This window comes from Oryzias latipes, chromosome 24, assembly GCF_053564925.1.
Source record: "Oryzias latipes strain Hd-rR chromosome 24, Olatipes_Hd-rR_3.1".
Classification (NCBI taxonomy): Eukaryota; Metazoa; Chordata; class Actinopteri; order Beloniformes; family Adrianichthyidae; genus Oryzias; species Oryzias latipes.
The window spans coordinates 4,440,158-4,461,955 of record NC_136260.1 but is presented as its reverse complement, the minus strand read 5'-3'; the positions used below and the strand labels follow the sequence as shown (position 1 = coordinate 4,461,955).

General features: G+C 38.5%; 1 long non-coding RNA gene across 1 annotated transcript; it reads right to left on the bottom strand.

Moving 5' to 3' along the window:
• Positions 1–9,792: 9,792 nt before the first annotated feature.
• LOC144990180 (uncharacterized) lies at positions 9,793–18,437 on the bottom strand. Its single transcript, XR_013654168.1, has 3 exons — positions 18,023–18,437; positions 14,805–14,931; positions 9,793–14,599 (listed from the first exon to the last, which is right to left on the bottom strand). It is a non-coding gene; the product is annotated as an uncharacterized LOC144990180 (long non-coding RNA).
• Positions 18,438–21,798: the final 3,361 nt, after the last annotated feature.

The window sequence follows — 21,798 nt, the reverse complement described above, 5'->3', positions numbered from 1 at the left end:
TGGTGTATAGTGCAATTAAGAATAAGTTAAAAATTAAGTTAACAACAACAACACACTATATACAGTAGAGTAAGGTGAATTAAAGTGGGAGCACAGATGGGCTGGGATGGTGGGGCCTGTAAGTGGCACCGACAGTCCTTTGGTGGGCGGGGGGGGAGGGGGGGTCACCTGGGGGAGTTGGGGTTCTGTTCAGCAGGCTGGCTGCAGTGGGGAAGAAGCTGTTCTTGTGGCGCGAGGTCCTGGTCCTGATGGACCGGAGCCTCTTGCCAGAAGGGAGGGGCCGAAAGAGATTATGTCCTGGATGAGAGGGGTTGGCTACAATCCTGGCTGCCCGCCTCCAGGTCCTGGAGATGTGCAGCTCCTGGAGAGACGGGAGGTGGCAGCCGATCACCTTCTCTGCTGAGTGGATGACGCGTTGCAGCTTGGCCTTGTCTCTGGCCGTGGCCGCAGCGAACCAGACTGTGATGGAGGACGTGAGGGTGGATTCGATGATGGCGGTGTAAAAGTCTACCAGCATCTTTTCAGGGAGGTGAAACTTCTTCAGCTGCCTCAGGAAGTACATCCTCTGCTGGACCTTCTTAGTGATGGAGCTGATGTTCTGCTCCCACTTGAGGTCTTGGCTGATGATGGTTCCCAGGAAGCAGAAGGACTCCACAGAGGTCACCGGGGAGTCACAGAGGATGACAGGGGGGAGGGGGGCTGGGGCCTTCCTGAAGTCCACTGTCATCTCCACTGTCTTCAGAGCATTAAGCTCCAGGTTGTTAGCGCTGCACTATGACACCAGCCTGGCTATTTAACTCCTGTAGGCCGACTCATCTCCGTCAGAGATGAGGCCGATGAGTGTGGTGTCGTCAGCAAACTTCAGGAGTTTGACAGACAGGTGACCAGCTGTGCAGCTGTTTGTGTACAGGGAGAGTAACAGGGGTGAAAGGACACAGCCCTGGGGGGATCCGGTGCTTGTGGTCCGAGTATCTGAGACGAGCTTCCCCAGCCTCACATACTGCTGTCTGTCCGTCAGGAAGTCTGTGATCCACCTGCAGGTGGAGTCAGGCACATTCATCTTGGAGAGTTTTTAATACTAAAGATGTATGAAAGACATACCGAAAAAATATGTCTTTCAGTGTTTAACTGGCTGTCTTTGGATTATGCATGCCTGAGTAATGGCCATTCTTACTTCTCATCTCTCTGTTCACTGCTTGCTAATTTACATAGCAGGGGTCCCAGCAGGAGGGGGCGGGGTTGTAACACGACTCCTTCAGCAGAGCCAGGCTGAGAGAGGCTTTGACATGTAAGATGTTAGATGTTAGAATGCCAGATGTTAGAATGACCAGTTCATTTTATATCTATGAAAATATTCAGGTAGCTATGGGACATGTTTAGCTATAGGTCTGTGAAAATTGGTGTCGATTGTTGAAACATAAGTTACCATAAAAAAATGTTTGTTTGGAGTCTAGACAGATTTAACACAGGTTTTTGGATGAAAAAGGATTTTTTATAAATCATCTGTTACACTTTTAAGTCTGAAAAAAATATGGAAGGCAGCAAACACAGATCCCTACCGTTTTTAATTTTTTTGTGCTGATATTTGAAAGATAAGTTATGCAAAAAAATAGGTGTTTGCAGTTTTGCCTAAAAAGACGTTTTCGGACCTTTTTGGATGAAATGTTGAATAAAAGTTCACCGGTAACTTCAATAATTCTGAATTTTTTTAGGAAGCAGTAGCACATAAATGCCTATGAAAGTTGAATTCCTGGTGCTGATAACCTAAACAGAATTTATGCTAAAAATCTTTGTTCAGTCCAAAATTTCATTAAAAAAATCAAGTGATGAAGTTTCTCGTAGACCCTATAGTGTTACATATCAAAGCTGGAGGTTATTAAAGGCATCTAATTCTGAAATCTCAGCTTCCTGAGACAAACGGCTGATTTATAATAAATTTCTATTATTTGGGTGCACATAATCGACCACTTCCTGTTACGCAGGCACCGTCAGGTGTACACCCATGAAACTTTACATGATGAGAGAAGACCCTTCTGAGTATCTCCAGTTTTAATTTCATGCACATCGGACAAAGCAAAGAGAAAATACAGGGAAGAATGTGCCCCATGCAATAACTAGGTGGCGCTATAGAGCTCGTCCAAGATTGTCATATCCATGGGTTCAGAATAGAAGCTTCATCATATCCATTGAATTTCAGTGAGATTGGACAAGGAATGTGCACGTGAGAGCAACTTTTGTGTGCATAGCGAGATGCCCAACTTTGCCGCTCTGTCACGACCACACCCCCGCATTGAAAGTTATGGTTTTTTGTCAGAGTAAACTTCAATGGCTTTTCAACAGGTGGACGTCATTTTCAGGTGTGTCGGCTCATCCTACTCGGAGTAGTGATGCTCCAAGTAAAACATGTCATTTCCTCTTGCCAGCAGGTGGCGCTACACTTTTTCCAGATTTTTTCACTGCAGATGTGTTCAGAGTCAGACTACAATCATGCATATCAATTTTGGATCAGATTGGATTTTGCATGGCTGAGTAATGGCCATTTTTCTTTTCATGGCGTGTTTTCGAAACGTCCTCCAATTTTGACGCGCCGCCATGGTCACAAACATCCATAAAAACTTAAAAGCTTCGCAATTTAACATCGGACATGTGTCTAGTTTACACAACCAAAGTTTGAAGTCATTACTCCAAAATCTCTAGGAGGAGTTCGTTCTAGAGCGAGGCCTGCAAATGTCCAAAATGAAGCAAAAATGACATATTGACCTCAATATATCAAACTTCCTGTGCGAGTGACAGGTGGGTCCTTTCAGACTTTTTTGTAAGTCTCCATCTGAAGAACATGCCCTGTAAAAATCAAGCTTGTACGTTAAAGCGTATGCGGGGCGTCGGGACAAAAGTCACTGTAGGTGGCGCTATCGAGCCGTTTTTGTGCGCCCATGCCAATCTCCTATAAAATACGAAATTTTTCGCGACTCCTGATGTGTGTGCCAAATTTGGTGAGTTTTGGGGTATGTTAAAGGCCTCAAAAAGGCGACTCTTCCGGTAGAATAATAATAATAATAATAATAATTAAAGCTACAAGTAGCATTTAGCGGGCCCGAGCACGTGCGACCGCCTGGCACGAGCGACCGCCCCGTGAGCAACGCCTTGTTCGAGCCATTCTCTTTGTTCTTTCTTGTTCTTTTCTGGAGCTCCAAGCTAATGTTAACATGACAGCAGCCTGTGGGGGGTGGGGGGGGGTGGGGGGTGGGGGGAGAACTGTATTCTGTTGCTTGTTGTTTTCAGTTTGAGAAACAATCAATGATGATAATTGCCATCACTGTCCCTAAGGATGAGAACAATTGAACTCTTCTAATTTTTACTACAATATTTAGACAAGTGTCAGCTATGTCTGATAACTTGGTTAATTAGCTGGACCGGGATCTTACAAAGTGCAGGTGGTTTGATGTCCAATGTGATGAGTCTGTGGACAGCAGCAGTACAAACTTTTGGAGTCCACAAGAGAAGAACTCTTGACACAACTGCCCTAACAGACAACTACAAGAGGAGTTGAAATGTATAACATGGTGAAGGAATTTTTGTGCAGAAAAGGGTACCTTTAGAAAAGCTGGTAGCAGTGACTGCAGACAGGGCTCCTGCTATGATCAATAGAAAAACGGGTTTCATCACTCACTGTAAAGCTGACCCAGACTTCCCAAAATGTCTTCATTACTGCTGCGTCATTCACCAGTAGGCCCTATGTGCAGAAGTGATTGGCTCTAGACACATGATGACTCCTATTGTGAAATCAACTTCTGCTGCAAAGCAAAACGGCACAGGATTTTCAAGGTGCTATTGGAGGAGCAGTCTGCTGAATATGGTTAATATGAATATGGTAAATCTGAACTCGCAGTTTGACTGATATTACTGGAAAACTAAATCACTTGAACTGTGATCTGCAAGGCAATGGCAAAACTATATTTTTCATGGAACAGCCTGCAGTGTTCCTTGTGGGGATCTTTTCTGTCAGGGCTTGGTCGGTGGTTGTTGCTGCAGTTGTCACACTTGCTGGGGCAGCTGGAGTTTAACTTTGCAGCCTCACGGCTGTGAAGTGGACCACGTTGATGTTCCAGTCAGGGTGGTTACTGTGGGGATGTTCCTATGACGAGATTTATAGAAATTTCTCTATGATTAAAAATAGACGAGAGTTATTTCATGAAGACACATATATGCACTAACATTAAAAAAGTGTTTATGTGACCTCAGAACATGGACATTGTAGGGAATCGAACCCCATCCCAGTAACTGGGAGTACCATTACCAATGTGTTTTGCTTTTTTTGAGGTCACATGGCAAGGAAAGCAAAACCTGCATCATGAATAACTAGGCCATAGGAATGCAATAGATACATAAATTTCAATTACTTTCTAAAGTACTTTTTAAGTACTTCGAATATGTTTGTACGTCAGATGGTTTGAAATTTAGAAATATGCAAAAAAAAAGCATTTTGATTCTTTACTCAATTGCTAACTACAGAAAAAAAATGTAAATTTGTAATGCCTAATATGTATTCAAGATGCAGGAAAAGAAACCACATTTCCATAAAGTCAGAGGATTGTGACTTAACAGAGATAAAAATGTCGCAGATGCGTCATTTCTCCCCGCCTCCTTCGCCACAATAACTGACACCAGCATGTATTTAGTTCAACATTTGACGTTTTACATTAAGTCAGATGTTTGTGACTTAACAGAGATAAAAATGTCGCAGATGCGTCATTTCTCTCCGCCTCCTTCGCCACAATAACTGACACCAGCATGTATTTAGTTCAACATTTGACGTTTTACATTAAGTCAGATTTTTGTGACTTAACAGAGATAAAAATGTCGCAGAGGCGTCATTTCTCCCCGCCTCCTTCGCCACAATAACTGACACCAGCATGTATTTAGTTCAACATTTGACGTTTTACATTAAGTCAGATGTTTGTGACTTAACAGAGATAAAAATGTCGCAGATGCGTCATTTCTCCCCGCCTCCTTCGCCACAATAACTGACACCAGCATGTATTTAGTTCAACATTTGACGTTTTACATTAAGTCAGATGTTTGTGACTTAACAGAGATAAAAATGTCGCAGATGCGTCATTTCTCTCCGCCTCCTTCGCCACAATAACTGACACCAGCATGTATTTAGTTCAACATTTGACGTTTTACATTAAGTCAGATTTTTGTGACTTAACAGAGATAAAAATGTCGCAGAGGCGTCATTTCTCCCCGCCTCCTTCGCCACAATAACTGACACCAGCATGTATTTAGTTCAACATTTGACGTTTTACATTTAGTCAGATGTTTGTGACTTAACAGAGATAAAAATGTCGCAGATGCGTCATTTCTCCCCGCCTCCTTCGCCACAATAACTGACACCAGCATGTATTTAGTTCAACATTTGACGTTTTACATTAAGTCAGATGTTTGTGACTTAACAGAGATAAAAATGTCGCAGATGCGTCATTTCTCCCCGCCTCCTTCGCCACAATAACTGACACCAGCATGTATTTAGTTCAACATTTGACGTTTTATATTAAGTCAGACGTTTGTGACTTAAAAGAGATAAAGATGTCCCTTTCTCCTTCGCCACAATCATCAACAGTCACTTACATGTTTAAAACGACAAAGAATCCCATCATGATCACTAAAGTATGTTTGTACAACTGTACATTCGACTTTATATTTTGTTGTTTTTAAGTACACATGATCGATTATCGTATTTTTTAACGTTGTGTTTTCAGAAACCAGTTGAATAAAACCTTTATGTGCCATGAAATCAGTTATTGTCTTCGAGTTTACTAGATTGTCATTGAAATCACCCATTATAGCAATGGTATCACCCAGGGGCTCCAACAGATCGACTAATTTCTTAAGGTTCTCTCTAAATAATGAAATGGCATATGATGGTGGACGATACAGAACTGCCACGACTATGTTCGATTTAATAAATCTGTGCACTAAACATTCAATATCTACACTTTGTACCTCTACATGTTCAAACAGGATATTTTCAACGGTGTACATTCCAACACCACCATGTTTTAAGCCTTTAATGACATTCAGTCTAGGATCTACTCCACTATAAGACAGTGAGCGTGGCATACTATAAAAATTGTAGCCACTGATGTTCAATGCATCAGTAAAAGGGGCATTTGGAAGCCATGTTTCAGTTACAGCTATGCAGTTAGCATGTAACTGTTTTGTGCACAAAGCTAAGTCCTTTACATGCCACTCTAAATTTTGCACATTCATAAGGAAAATGCTAAAGTCACATGAACTAGAAGTGAGATTTTCTTTATTTATTAGATATTGAGGCATGTTTGCCACATATTCAGAAACTGTTTTGTTACAATAAATGGCCTGTTCCTTAAAATCTTGAATAATTAAACCAGACAAACTTGTTACGCGGCTTAATGCAACATAAGCCTGCCCAGGAGCAAAGGTTTTTTTCAAAGACACAACAACATTATCAATGGTAAGACCCTGAACTTTATGAACAGTACAAGCCCAAGCAAGTTTTAGAGGAAACTGACGTCTCAGACCACCTCTTCCTGTGAGTCGTTCCTCTTCTGGAACAATGGCTACAGAACCTGAGACAAGCCCTGGATGATTTTCATACTGTTTCTTCCGTTGTCTTCCAATGTCTTTATTATCAAAATTCACAAAAACAATTTGTGGAAAGTCAGAGTTTCTATAGACAATATCAGTCACAATTCCACATGCACCATTGACAAGACCATCTGCCACATCAACATTTTTACAAAGCATGACACGTGCATTTTTCCCCAAAAGAAGTCTTCCTGCTAAACAAGTATTGTTAGCGTTTGAATGATTACCACTTAGTAACACTTGTCTACCTGTTTCCTTACAATTTACATAATCTTGAGCTTTAATAGTTACATAATCTGGACAGGATGAATGTAGATGGGTTAAATTATGTTGATTTACTTGACCATTAGTTGGGAAAATATGTAAAGCAGCGCTGCCTTCTCCCGTTTCACGTGACTTCAATTGTTGGATATCACTTTTTAACATTTCAGTACCTTTGCATCGTGTCCTAACTCTGCCGAGTAATTTGGCAAATTCCTGATCTTTTTGGCGTACAATGGTTTCCAGGCAAACAATTTTAAACACACCACACCAAAGATCCATACCCACATTTTCTACATACAATGGTTTTCCTCTCACTGGAGGTAATTGAAAGAAATCCCCAACTGCAATAATACAAACATTTCCAAACAATGCAGAGTTACCAGTTTGCTTTATTTGCCTCAGACGCCCATGAATATATGCTAATAAATTATGATCTACCATGGATATTTCATCAATTATCAAAATCTGTAAACTGCTGTAAATGGCACGTAAAGAATTTAATTTTTCCTCACCCAGTGGTGTGTAAGGTAAGCGGACATCTTTACCAATACAGAAAGTGTTGTGTATAGTACTTGCTTGTACATTAAACGCAGCAATTCCTGTGGGAGCTGTCAACAAAACACAGATGTCATCTACATGACGACAAAGAGGAGACAATAGTCTATTTGATTCATATTGTATTGCTTTAATTAGGTGAGTTTTACCAGTCCCTGCACCTCCTGTTATGAACAGGTGGAATGGTTCTGGCTTTTTTCCCAAAACCTTTTCCACACACCATTTTCTCACTTGGTAAAAAATATCCATCTGAATTTCATTTAAAGAGCGAATTAAAGCCAAGCCATCACTACGAGGCATTTTTGTTTTATTCAGTTGAAAGAAATGGCTATGTTGAGCTGAAACTCTTAAATCAGGAATATCAAATTCCTGTTCATCATCTACACTTTTTTGGTTCTGCAACAACTCTTGACACTCAAGTCTTTCCAATTCTTGCTCAGGGCATAATTCACACCAGCCATCTTCAACTACACCAGCATTATCTATCCCTTGCTGAGCATTAACCAATTTATCACCATCAATTTCAAATTTACTTCTGTTTAATGTTACCACGGACTTTACCAACTGCAGACCTGAATTACCAAGTCTTATCGTGCCCTTATGAAAAAAGTCTTGATACGTTTCAAAACCTTGAGGTTTCAGCTGGCTATCGCTGTAGTATGGCAAAAACAACTGCAGATTGCTTTGATAAAACAGTTCAGGCTGTTTTGTTTCAGAGAACTTAACGTAACGTACAACAGCAGGTTGTGTGCGGGTTCTTTTCACAACATATCCAGTGTTGTTGTTCAACTTTATTCGCTTAGCAGCACTTTCATTTTTTGACAACACACGAAATTCGGAAGCAAATACTGCTAAACACATTGAAGGAAAATCATCACTCTTAGGTCTGTTCTTATATCTATCCACAATGCTTGTCATCCACATATCATCTGTACTAACAGAATGCTTTGATGCTTTTTCTTTTAGTACTTTTAACGGTAAACTCATTTTAACAGTATTTTCACCAACAGGAAGAAACACAACTTTCCGAGAGCACTCTTTCAAATGTGCATTTGTCAGTCTATAAACACTTTCTTGAGCAGATACATCTCTGTTGTGCAAATATGTACTGCCTAATGTTTTTAGACTCTCTTTGGCAGAAGCATTTCCATCCCTGCTTGCTTCCTTTTGTGCACACTGCAATAATAAACCCATTTCCTTCTCTGATTTAGAGATGTAAGAAATGATGTACACAACACATGCATATGCATCGACAACAAACTGTATATCCATATTAGCATTCCAGCATTTTAACAGTGGCTTGCTATATTGATTAATCCAAACTTCATTGATCTGACGTTTCAGCACAACATGGGTTTTCCGAGCACAACAGTTATATGCAGTTTCAAATGTGCTTTGGTTTAACCCAACAGATCCAAACAAATCTTCAACATTGTCATAAGTTGGCCCATCAGCTGAGAGAGCAGCTTTAATGTGTGCAATCAATGCAGAAGCCTCTTTTTTCTTCAATTGCTGTGTCTGTGCATTTTCTTTACAGTTGCAAGACTCTTTCTCTGATAACACACATTGACAAGACTGTGTCTCTTCAGCACTTGTGCTACGTGATATGAACGTACGTGCAGAAGGTGGTCTAGGAAAATTAAAACGACACACAGTTCCTTTTTTTTTACATGTTTTTGCATGTGTTTCAGAGTGTTTTTGCACAGATGTAACAATTTCCAGTAAGTCAATATTTGATGGTAACTCACAAGTCACATAACGATCAATAAATGCAATCACTTCAGCATCTGTATTTCTGTCAATTACAGGTGCATCCTCTATCCAAAACAGGCAATGAAGATGTGGTGAGCCTCGTTGCTGAAACTCCACCCTATAAAAAAAATCCTTAATTTTTCCTATAGGACATGCAGGCGACATAAGAACCTCTTTCAGAAAACAATGCCAACGAAAATCAAACATCCGAGCAGCAGTGACAGGATTACGACGCAAAAGCTCACATCTGTCTGCCCATTCCAACTGCTCCACAGTTTCAGTTCTACCTTCGTGCTTCAGAATGCAGGAAAGTAAATTCTTCCACCGCATATCAGCTGAAGAAAATGAACAGAACCATGTGGGGATTCCAAGCTGCCTCACACAAGCCATGAGGTCTTTCTGGGCCGCCTGCCAAAATGCTGGCGTACCTCTGATTGGTTTTAAAAATCTGTACCCATCATCAAATTCCAACATCCTTTTAATAGAATCATCACTATTCAACAACTCTCCAGTAACTACTCGTTTATTTTTAAAATCATACTTACCTTTTCTTACTGCAATCGAAACATTTGAAACGACCTTTTCTAATTCTGTCATATATTGGGCAAAAAAAATATATTCCACATTTTGTGCAAAACGACAATCAGCATTAAGAATCCTGTTGTTAAAATATCGTGATAGAGTTAAAGGATGTTGTCTTCCATCATGAAATGTTGGTCCACCCTTAGGAAACAACACAGGAAAACATTTAGCCTCATTTGTAATATCGGACAACAACTTCACCGGACTATTGCCTTCAGCGGGAGCTACATTCAAAATGTGATCAAAATATTGATCCAAAGCCTCTTGACCAATGTCTACTGGCATTAGACAAGTGTCCTGGAACATGCAATGCTGCTGTCTATCATGCAGAAGTTCATCTCCTAAAACATTTGAATCGTCAACATTTGCAGTGCATTCAACATCTTTTTCTACCACATCAGATGTTTCTTTACAAAAACCATTAATCCAATCATTATTAAATTTCACGTTGTTATAATAAGAATTATGGCTTTGTAAAAACTGTAAAGCCTGCTTAACACGTTCCGAATCAACATACTGATATTCATAATGTCCTTTATAAGTAAGCTTCCGTTTTAATTTCACAGGCACAAGAGAACCCTCAATAGACATGCGTGGTAACAAATAAGTTGTTTGTTCAGTATTTGCAGGAACACAAGTAATAGGTCCATGCACGCCATTCTGCCCACCTTTGGGCAATGCCAACAGTTTCATAAATGGAATATGTAATGCTATTAAATGTTGTTCTAATTGATTTAAACATGCCAATTCTGCTGGTATAGGTTCAAGTTCTAAGTTATTTTTAACACTCTCAGCTGGTACTTTACCTTTTTTGATTTTAGCATGGCACGTGTAACAAATCCACAATTTACTTCTTGATGTTTTCATCCATTCACAATTTTTTGAGCAGTTTCCTTTACAGATATGCAAATAATCAGACGTGATACATTGATCAGCGATAAGTCCAAGTCCTGCATTACTGTACGACTCTTTTTTACAATGTAAGACTTGATGTTCAAATAACAACCTATGACATACACAACAAACAAACCCAGGTCCATCTTTAACTTTATCCAAAAATTGTTTCATAACAACATCAAACTCTTCCAACTGTTTTTTATTCAATTGTCGCTTATATTTGATCCCATCCACCACACTTTTCCTAAAGTGAGGATCTTGATGATATTTTCTAGAACTCAGTGCTTTAACATTTTCTCTATGAGTATCATTACTCTGATATTTTCTAGAACTCAATGCTTTAACATTTTCTCTATGAGTATCATTACTCTGATATTTTCTAGAACTCAATGCTTTAACATTTTCTCTATGAGTATCATTACTCTGATATTTTCTTTTACTCCTTTCCTTAACATTATGTTTGTGTAACAAATCACATTTATACTTGTTTTTACTCAAATTTTTAACACGATCTCTGTGTAATACATCAGTTCTATATTTTGCAGAACTACGTTGTTTAACACACATTCTATAGATAGCATTTTCCTTATAATTTATTTTACTCAATTCCAATGCTCTGGATCTATGCAAAGAATCAGATGCATATTTCCTTTTACTTATATCTTTTTTCTTCTGTTTATGCAGTTCAATTATTTGATACTGCACTTTCTGGTAAAACGATTTCCTTTTTTTTAGATACTTTGAAAAAGAAGATTCAGCAACTGAATCACAAGTAACATATGGTTGAAAAGAACGGCGTCTAAGCAGTGGTTTCTCAGAACAAATACTATTGCTTTTACACCAATTGGCACATCCAGCTTTACCACTACAATGAACACAAACAACAACCTCAAAATATTTATCACATTCCCGCAAATAAATTGCTTGATTTCCAAGTATTTTGTTCACAGGATTATACTTTCTCCATATGCTACCATTGTGTACAAAAATTTCTACTCCCAAAAAATTTGAAGTAGCTTGAATATCAATCTCAGATACAAAACTGCCAACATATTTCATACGTGACTTCAGAATGTACTCAGACACTGTGGCATATCCTTGACAAAGCAACTTCATATGAATGTCACTATTTTTTAGCATAAACTTAACAACAGCCAGTCGAACTCTTCTATGACACTTTTCAGAACCACTAATGACTCGAGAAATAGCTCGGAAAAAACTATTGCCATCATTTAATAGGACCTCTGTCTTACAAATAGAACCAAGCGTAACATTATTAGTTGGAATGTCTTCATTCTGCTTCACAAAATCCAAATCCAGATGTTTTGACAACAAAACTGCAGACTCGAATGACAATGGATGAAAACTGAAAACACTTTCAACTAAATTATTACTTTGCACAATTTCACTGTTTTGGTGATCATTGTTAACCAATGCACTACACAAAACATCGTTACAATCACCAACTTCAGACCTGCTATGTTTAACACTCTTGCAATCTCCTTCTGAAAGCATTTCTGAGTTCCTTTTACATTGCCTCATATGACCCAAAATATTATTTTCCATAGATTTACAAAACCCAAAACAACGCTGCTGCTGAAAAATTTGAACGCAAGTTACAACTTCATAATGACACTCATTTATATTTTGCAGATATATGCCTTGTTTAGAGATAGCTTTACGTTGACAGGCATATTTCAACCAACGTTCATTGTGATACGTATACACACTCACACCCAAGTAGTCAGCTGTAGCTTGAATTTCAACCTCTGTAGCCCAACTACCAGAAAATCTCATTTTAGAAACATTGAGATATTCATCCACAGACATATTTTCAGATCTCAAAAGAGAACTATAATTTCCAACATTTTTTTGTAAATGTGTAACAACTGAACGTCTTAACTTTATGTGATTTTTCTCAGTACCACTAATAACTTTGGACACAGCCCTAAAAAAGCAATTGCCATCAGCTACTATATGATCAGTTTGACATGGAATTCCCAACATGCCAACCTCTAGAGGGTTAGCACATGCAGTGTTTTCACAATGCACATTCAGTTGTTTACACAATGCTTGTGTAACATCAAAATCAACAGGATAAAACTCAAGTTTATTTGATGAAACTTCACCAATAAACTCAACATCCAAACTAGCTTCATTAGCATCATACCATTTTGTCTTCTTTGATTCACATTGCCCAGTTAAAAGCTTACGCTTTCTGTTACTTTCAGGCAACGGTAAGGAACTAGTTTGAACATCTAAACTGCACCCAAAACCAAACTGTGACTCAGTATTTAATCCAGTTTTACAATCCTTCTCAAGCACACTTTGTTTATTTTTCTCACTATGATCATTGTCAGTCGCAGCAACGGATGCAATTTCAAAAGCCATTTCTTTCCCTGCAAGTGAAATACTCAAGCAACAAATATAATTGTATAAATCATTAAGACTAGGAAGGTACATGATAATACTTCTTCCATTTACATCTGCCATTCCAGTACCACTGCGTGCATGTGAATCCACCACAGCATAATGGCCGTTTTCTGAAATAACAGCACAAGTACTACTGCCTATGGTCAAAAAACATGTTTTATACTTGACAAGCATGTGCTCCAGTCCCTTTTTAAGAGTTATCACTTCACCACTGTCAACAAATTTACCATTACTCACATTAACAATCCCAGAAACATATTCACCATATTCAAACTTAAATAATTTACCATCAATTTCAGAATCCATGGGCAAATCAGGTACTGACAAAAACTTCAAATTTCCAGGGATGATTTTGTTTTCACACACCGAGGAGTACAGCTGATCACCAAGAAACACAACATGGTCCAAGTCTGTTGCCTCCCACTCAAAAACACTACGATCCGTGTGTTTAGCCAAACTCACCAGGGCTATTGCCATGCACTGCACACCTCTGTTTTGAAGCTGCCGATCTCCTTGATGAAAAGATCCCCTTACACAACGTTCTGTGTCAAATCTGTTACAATTGTTTTCATTTAAAATCACTGAAGATGATTTTTTTTTTTAAATTATTGCCCTTTTTTCCAATTTTCAATGAATTTTTGCATTCCATTAACACTTTACATTGTTCGCCAACCACAATTTTGTCATTTAACTCCTGAACATGTTCTTTTATAAAACCAGTCTGTCTTTTGCCCAAAACTGACTGATTCACACGTGCATCCTCTGCTCCCAAACCAAATGTATTATTACACCCATCCCAAGAAGCTTCTTTCACAAACATTGAACTAATGCCAAACCATTCTGCATTCAAAGACTTTTTCAAGTTCCAAATGTGCAACATCAAGTCATTAAAGCAACTGTTGAAAACAGCCACAGATGTTCCAATATTAGAAAACATTCCAGATGAATCTCGTGCACCACAATCAACCACAACAAAATACTCTTTGTGATGAATGACAGCACAAACGAAACCCTGCAAATCCAACAAACACAGATCTTCCTCCATCAGTCGCTCCTGCATCATTTCATACAACAGTGAAAAATCTTCACTCTTTGAATCACTAGAATACACAGGCTCATTGATAGCAACATCCCAAATTCTTCCAAACACACTGAGCTTTTCAGAAACCTTGAATAACTTTTTGGAATTGTTTATACATCCATCACTTCCATTAAATGAACAAACCAACTGCACACCTTCATTTCTAATATTATCAACATCAGCGTCCCTCCATGTACACACTGGAGCAACAACATGGTTGATTGCAGCCACAACACAACATGTAAGTGATGTTGTACTATCACTTGAATTTGTTAATCTTACTTTCATTCCAGAAATCAAAGGCTTCTGTATTTGCTCCTGACACACACAACCAGAAGTTTTACCTTCTTCCTGAACCTTGCACACTTTGGTGCGACGCATATTAAATCCCTTCTTTCGTGGCATCTAAAAAAAAGATATAAAAATGAAACCACCATTAAAATAAGATTCTCATTTCTATTATGTATACATAAAGCAATACATTTATACCACACAGACCCATAATCAAAAACATAAAACAATATATTCAGACTATTGGAAAATAGTTCTACACAAATAAATGTAACATGTGTCCTATAATAGATTATTAAACACTGCAAATTTAACTTACCTTTACCAAACTCTTTAATGGCTTACAAAAAAAAGGTGCTCTGGAAAAACCAGCAAACAGCTCCTCTCTCTTTGTTGTCGAGACAAAGGCTCAGTCACTGGTGTGGAAGATCCCTCAGAGGAAAACTCTGGAGTTACAAATAAAATGTAAAAGAAATAACAAAAATTAACATTTATTAAAAAAAAACAAGTACATAAACTTTAATAGACATAAAATGCTAAATGCTCTTTGGGAGGCTAATCCATAGAGGAGGTCCATTACAACTGAATGAGGCCTTGCCGTGTGTGGGATAACCAAAAGGCCTGTATCAGAGGACCTCAGGGTCCACAGGGGCTCATACTTTAAAATCATATCAGATAAATATGAAGGCCCAAGACCATAAAAATATTTATAAACTACTAAGAACTTTAAAATCAATCAGCAGGCCAAGCAGCCATTTTAAGATCTGTGTGTGTTCCTGCAAATATATTCATAGTGGCTGCCATACACTAATAATTGACTATTTGAAAACATTTATACACAAATAAATTTAACATGTGTCCTATATGAGATTATTAAACACTGAAAATTGAACCTAAAACCTAAAAAGTACAAAATAGGTTGGAACTGATCTTCAGTGGAAATACTCACGGGTCAGCAGGCATTTAAAAGGTATTATATGTGAACTGACATGTATTTAATCAATTAGAAAGGAGTTTCGCTTGTTAATGTGGTTTAAAAACCGTAAAAACAATGTTCGAATAATTCAACGAGAACTACAAAGATGGTGGATAGAACCGCGGTCAAGTGAGCCGACATCTGTGGAAGTGCGGTCACGCCAGCCGTCACTGACTCTTTGCATGCGCGTTTACATCATAGTTTACGGTACACACGTCCAGCGAGCTGGAAAGACGGCATAAGCGCTGATATCACCTATATCAGTTACCCATTATAGAAATGACATGTACTGTACTCTGAAATAAATGAGAGTTATTGCATGCCCTGTATGGTTATTTAATGTAAAAATGTTTTCATTTGGATTGCATGTCTGTTCATTCCATAATAAACCACCAGAAATAACGTGTTTTGTCTGAAATATAATCAATCAGACACATTCTAAAAGTGAGATTTAACACTGACAAGAGTGTTTTGTGGGTTGTTGAGCATGACATGGAATGGAATCAAGCAGAAATGAAGAAACTCCAAGTAAAATCACATCTGGTCCTGTCAACTCTTTCCAAAGTTGCTACATTTAAGGTGACGCTAAACTTTCACTGGATTATTATTGGTAATAATGTTCATGATCATTACAGCAAGTTTGAAGGAAAGTGACTGGAGAAAATGAAAGATATTGACATTATAGTCTAATACAGGCTCCGTCAAATGTAGTTAAAGTGTAATATGTGAACCATACAAAAGGGCTTTTTATCAAAAGGTGACGCAAAACTTCCACTGGATTATGGTTGGTAATGATGTTCACTAACATCACAGCAAGTTTGAAGAAAAATGACTGGAGAAAATCAGAGATTTTGACATTATAGTACACCTAAGCATCCTGCTTGTATAGTTAAAATAAAACTTGTGAACCATTCAAAAGGGCACTTTATCAAAAGGTGACACAAAACTTTCACTGGATTATTGTTGTTAATAATGTTTACTAACATCACAGCAAGTTTGAAGAAAAATGACTGGAGAAAATTAGAGATATTAAAGTTATAGAACAATTCGGGTCTCCTCATTCACAGACAGTGTGTAATATGTAAACCTTACAAAATGCTACTTTTTTGTAAGGTGACGCTAAACTTTCACTGGATTATTGTTGGTAATAATGTTTACTAACATCACAGCAAGTTTGAAGAAAATTGACTGGAGAAAATTAGAGATTTTGACATTATAGTACACCTAAGCATCCTGCTTGTATAGTTAAAATAAAACTTGTGAACCATTCAAAAGGGCACTTTATCAAAAGGTGACGCAAAACTTTCACTGGATTATTGTTGGTAATGATGTTCATGATCATCACAGCAAGTTTGATGAAAATTGACTGGAGAGTATTAGAGATATTGACATTATAGTCTAATTCATCCTCCCTCATACATAGTCATAGTTGAACATTTGAACCATTCAAAATACCACTTCTTTCAAAGGTGACACAAAACTTTCAGTGGATTATGGTTAATAATGATGTTCATGATCATCCCAGCAATTTTGAAGAAAAATGACTGGAGAATATCAGAGAAATTAAAGTTATAGTTCTCCTAAGCATCCAGCCTTTGTGGTTAAAGTAAAACATGTGAACCATCCAAAATACCACTTTTTTCAAAGGTGACGCAAAACTTTCACTGGATTATTGTTGGTAATGATGTTCATGATCATCACAGCAAGTTTGATGAAAATTGACTGTAGAAAAGTAAAGATATTGACATATTAGACCAATTCAGGCTTCCTCTTACATAGTCATAATAGAACATGTGAACCATTCCATGTCATGCTCAACAACCCACAAAACACTCTTGTCAGTGTTAAATCTCACTTTTAGAATGTGTCTGATTGATTATATTTCAGACAAAACACGTTATTTCTGGTGGTTTATTATGGAATGAACAGACATGCAATCCAAATGAAAACATTTTTACATTAAATAACCATACAGGGCATGCAATAACTCTCATTTATTTCAGAGTACAGTACATGTCATTTCTATAATGGGTAACTGATATGGGTGATATCAGCGCTTATGCCGTCTTTCCAGCTCGCTGGACGTGTGTACCGTAAACTATGATGTAAACGCGCATGCAAAGAGTCAGTGACGGCTGGCGTGACCGCACTTCCACAGATGTCGGCTCACTTGACCGCGGTTGGATAGACTACAAAAAAACGATCTCTGAAACGGATAGAAACTTGTTGTTTGTCGATCAGAATCGATTCTACATGTCATTTTGTACGTTTGTGTCCGTTTAAAAAGAAAATTCGTCGGTTGGTTTGCTTTAAAAAGTCTTTAAAACTTACGTTCGCATCATAATGGAAGCGATCACTCCCGGTTCAACGAAGTAAAAGGTCAAATTATTTACGTTCGTCTTATCGATTTTAAACAACTTTTACGGTTTTTTATTCAATAAAATTGATTATCAGAAGGTGAGTAGTCATTGTGGCCATGTAAAAAAGGTTCGATGGTCGATTTAAAGTAACGGTTCGTTTACAAGTCGCGGGGAAATTCAAAATGGTGGTGACAAACCTACAGTCAAACTGAAGGCGTCCTGGTGCGGCGCGTCTAACCGGGTCGAGTTCTTCTCACTGGGGGTCCGGTAGTCTTCCTTGCTGGTCAGGGGCGTCGAAGATCGAAGTGTAGAGGAAATGAGGAAGTTCTAAAAAGAACTGATTTGCTCAAATTCGGCAGGCTTCAGCAAAATACTCTGTGGGGTGTGATTCTCCAGTCGTCCAGCAGGGGTCGAGCAGAGGGACGGCTGAGATGAATACACCCTGAGATCAATGTCTTGACCAGCTGCTTCACTCATGGTTTCCCAGCATGCCTTTTATCGTTCGTATTTGATGAAGTAGGTTGATTACATGTTATTGTTTTCATGAAATAATAGATGTTCTACTTCGTTTAGTTCCGTATGTATGTGTAGAACATTTTATAGTAATTATTGTATTGATCATTAGTCCGTTAGGGAACATTCTGGCTGTTGGGTTTCTGCCCCATTGGCATGAGTTCTCCCATGGACCAATCAGACAGCTCCGTTTTTAGTTTGATTCCAAAGGGTTAAAATCTAATAAAATTACATTCCAATCCCAAAGTGGTGGTGTGTTGTCTTCTTTGTGTTATGTCTGTGTTAAAAAAATGTTTTGTGGGTGATTCTGTTAGATAATTCTCACAAGAAACTTTTCCCAATCAGGGGTTGTGACGTCATTGCTTCAGGCAAGCAGGGATGAAAGCCTGAGCTAGCGACGGGTTGAAGATTTTTGTGAAGACCTGGGAGAGTTGATCGGCGCAGGCCCGCAGAACCTTTCCGGGAACTCCATCAGGTCCAACTGCTTTCCTGGGGTTTACCCTGCTGAACATCCGTGCCATCCGTGCCACGTCCATAAAGGCATTGTTTTTATATTTAGAGCTCTAAGCAACCAAACAGTTGTCTATATAAAAGAGCTTTTACAATTGTGCACTTTTAGCAGGCTGAAAAAATTATCTTTTTAAAATTGCCATTTCAAATTTGGGTTTTAAATTTTGTGTTCCATTTTTCTGTGCTTGTATTGGAAGGATTTGTTATTATTTTGTTTAAAAGTGCTACATATTGTATATACACATAATTTATTTAGAGAAATTTGCTATACGTTGTGTTTTTTGGTTTTGTAGTTTAATTTCATTGGATTTATATTAAGGAAAAGAAGTTGCAGCATTGATTAAAAAAGGATAAAAGAGACATTTACTGTCTAAGTCTTATGTTACATCTGTAGAACTGTACTGAGAGTTGGGTTTTGTTTTGGAGCACATTCATATGTTTTGTTTGTAAAAAAAAAAGATAAAATATTAGGTTAATTGCATTTTACATGACTAGAAAAGCAATGATTATTCATAAAAATCTATGAAAGACATACAAAACAAATGAAAAAGCAGTCTGCCCTCCCTCTTGTGTCTAAACTCTTGTCACCTCACTTCTGGGTTAGTTAGCATATGAACTGGCAGCTGGTGTGTGTGTGTGTGTGGGGGGGGGGGGGGGTGAAATTTGACTCCAGCAACAGGGATGATTGAGGAGCAGGCTGCAGCATGAGGAAAAGACTTAAGCATGTAAGAGGAAATGACATCCTACAGTTGACCAGTTCATTTTATATCTGTAAAGAATATTCAAGAAGCATTTAGACATGTTCAGCTATATGCGTGTGAAACTTGGTGTGGATATTTGAAGCATAAGTAATTTTAAAACACACTTGTTTGGAGTCCAGACGGAAAAAGCACAGGTTTTGGGATGAATCAGGATTTTTTTAAAATCATCTGTTTCACCTGGACTTCTGAAAAAAATATGGAAGGCAGCAAACACAGATCCCTACATTTGAAAAAATAAATGGTGTTGATATATGATGATTAAGTTATGAAAAAAAATAGGTGTTTGTAGTTTTGCCTAAAAAGACGTTTTCGGACCTTTTTGGATGTAATGCTCTCTAAGATGTCACCTGTAACTTCAATCATTCTGAATTTTTTTAGGAAGCAGTAGCACATAAATGCCTATGAAAGTTGAATTCTTGGTGCTGATAACCTAAACAGAATTTATGCTAAAAATCTTTGTTCAGTCCAAAATTTCATTAAAAAAATCAAGTGATGAAGTTTCTCGTAGACCCTATAGTGTTACATATCAAAGCTGGAGGTTATTAAAGGCATCTAATTCTGAAATCTCAGCTTCCTGAGACAAACGGCTGATTTATAATAAATTTCTATTATTTGGGTGCACATAATCGACCACTTCCTGTTACGCAGGCACCGTCAGGTGTACACCCATGAAACTTCAGATTATGAGAGAGGACCCTTCTGAGTATCTCCAGTTTTAATTTCATGCACATCGGACAAAGCAAAGAGAAAATACAGGGCAGAATGTGCCCAATGCAATAACTAGGTGGCGCTATAGAGCTCGTCCAAGATTGTCATATCCATGGGTTCAGAATAGAAGCTTCATCATATCCATTGAATTTCAGTGAGATTGGACAAGGAATGTGCACGTGAGAGCAACTTTTGTGTGCATAGCGAGATGCCCAACTTTGCCGCTCTGTCACGACCACACCCCCGCATTGAAAGTTATGGTTTTTTGTCAGAGTAAACTTCAATGGCTTTTCAACAGGTGGACGTCATTTTCAGGTGTGTCGGCTCATCCTACTCGGAGCAGTGATGCTCCAAGTAAAACATGTCATTTCCTCTTGCCAGCAGGTGGCGCTACACTTTTTCCAGATTTTTTCACTGCAGATGTGTTCAGAGTCAGACTACAATCATGCATATCAATTTTTGATCAGATTGGATTATGCATGGCTGAGTTATGGCCATTTTTCTTTTCATGGCGTGTTTTCGAAACAACGTCGAACTTCTACGCGCCGCCACGGTCACAAACTTCTGTAAAAACTTAAAAGCTTTGCAATTTAACATCGGACATGTGTCTAGTTTACAAAACCAAAGTTTGGAGTCATTATTCACAAATCTCTAGGAGGAGTTCGTTCTAGAAGGAGGCCTGCAAATGTCCAAAATAGAGCAAAAATGACATATTGACATCAATATAGCAGACTTCCTGTGCGACTGACAGCTTGGTACCTACAGACTTTTTTGTAGGTTTCCATCTGATGAACATGCCCTGAAAAAATCAAGCTTGTACGTTAAAGCGTATGCGGGGCGTCGGGACAAAAGTCAGTGTAGGTGGCGCTGTCGAGCCATTTTTGCGCACCCATGCCAATTTCTCATAAAATACGAAATTTTTCGCGACCCCTGATGTGTGTGCCAAATTTGGTGAGTTTTGGGGTATGTTAAAGGCCTCAAAAATGCGATTCTTCCGGCAGAAGAAAAATAATAATAATAATTAAAGCTACAAGTAGCATTTAGCGGGCCCGAGCACGTGCGACCGCCTGGCATGGGCGACCGCCCCAAGAACAACGCCCTGCTCGAACCGTTTGGCTTCAGTCTTCCTTCTGGTTTCTGGAGCTGCAAGCTACATTTAACATGATTGACACAACTGCCCTAACAGACAACTACAAGAGGAGTTTTAATGTATAACACGGTGAAGGAGTTTTTGTGCAGAAAAAGGTACCATTAGAAAAGTTGGTAGCCATACCTGCAGACGGGGCTCCTGCTATGATCAATAGACAAACAGGTTTCATCACTCACTGTAAAGCTGACCCAGACTTTCCAAAATGTCTGCATTACTGCTGCTTCATTCACCAGCAGGCCTTATGTGCAGAAGTGATTGGCTCTGGACACATAATGACTCCTATTGTGAAAATCATAAAAAACCTCAGCTGCAAAGCAAAACAGCACAGGATTTTC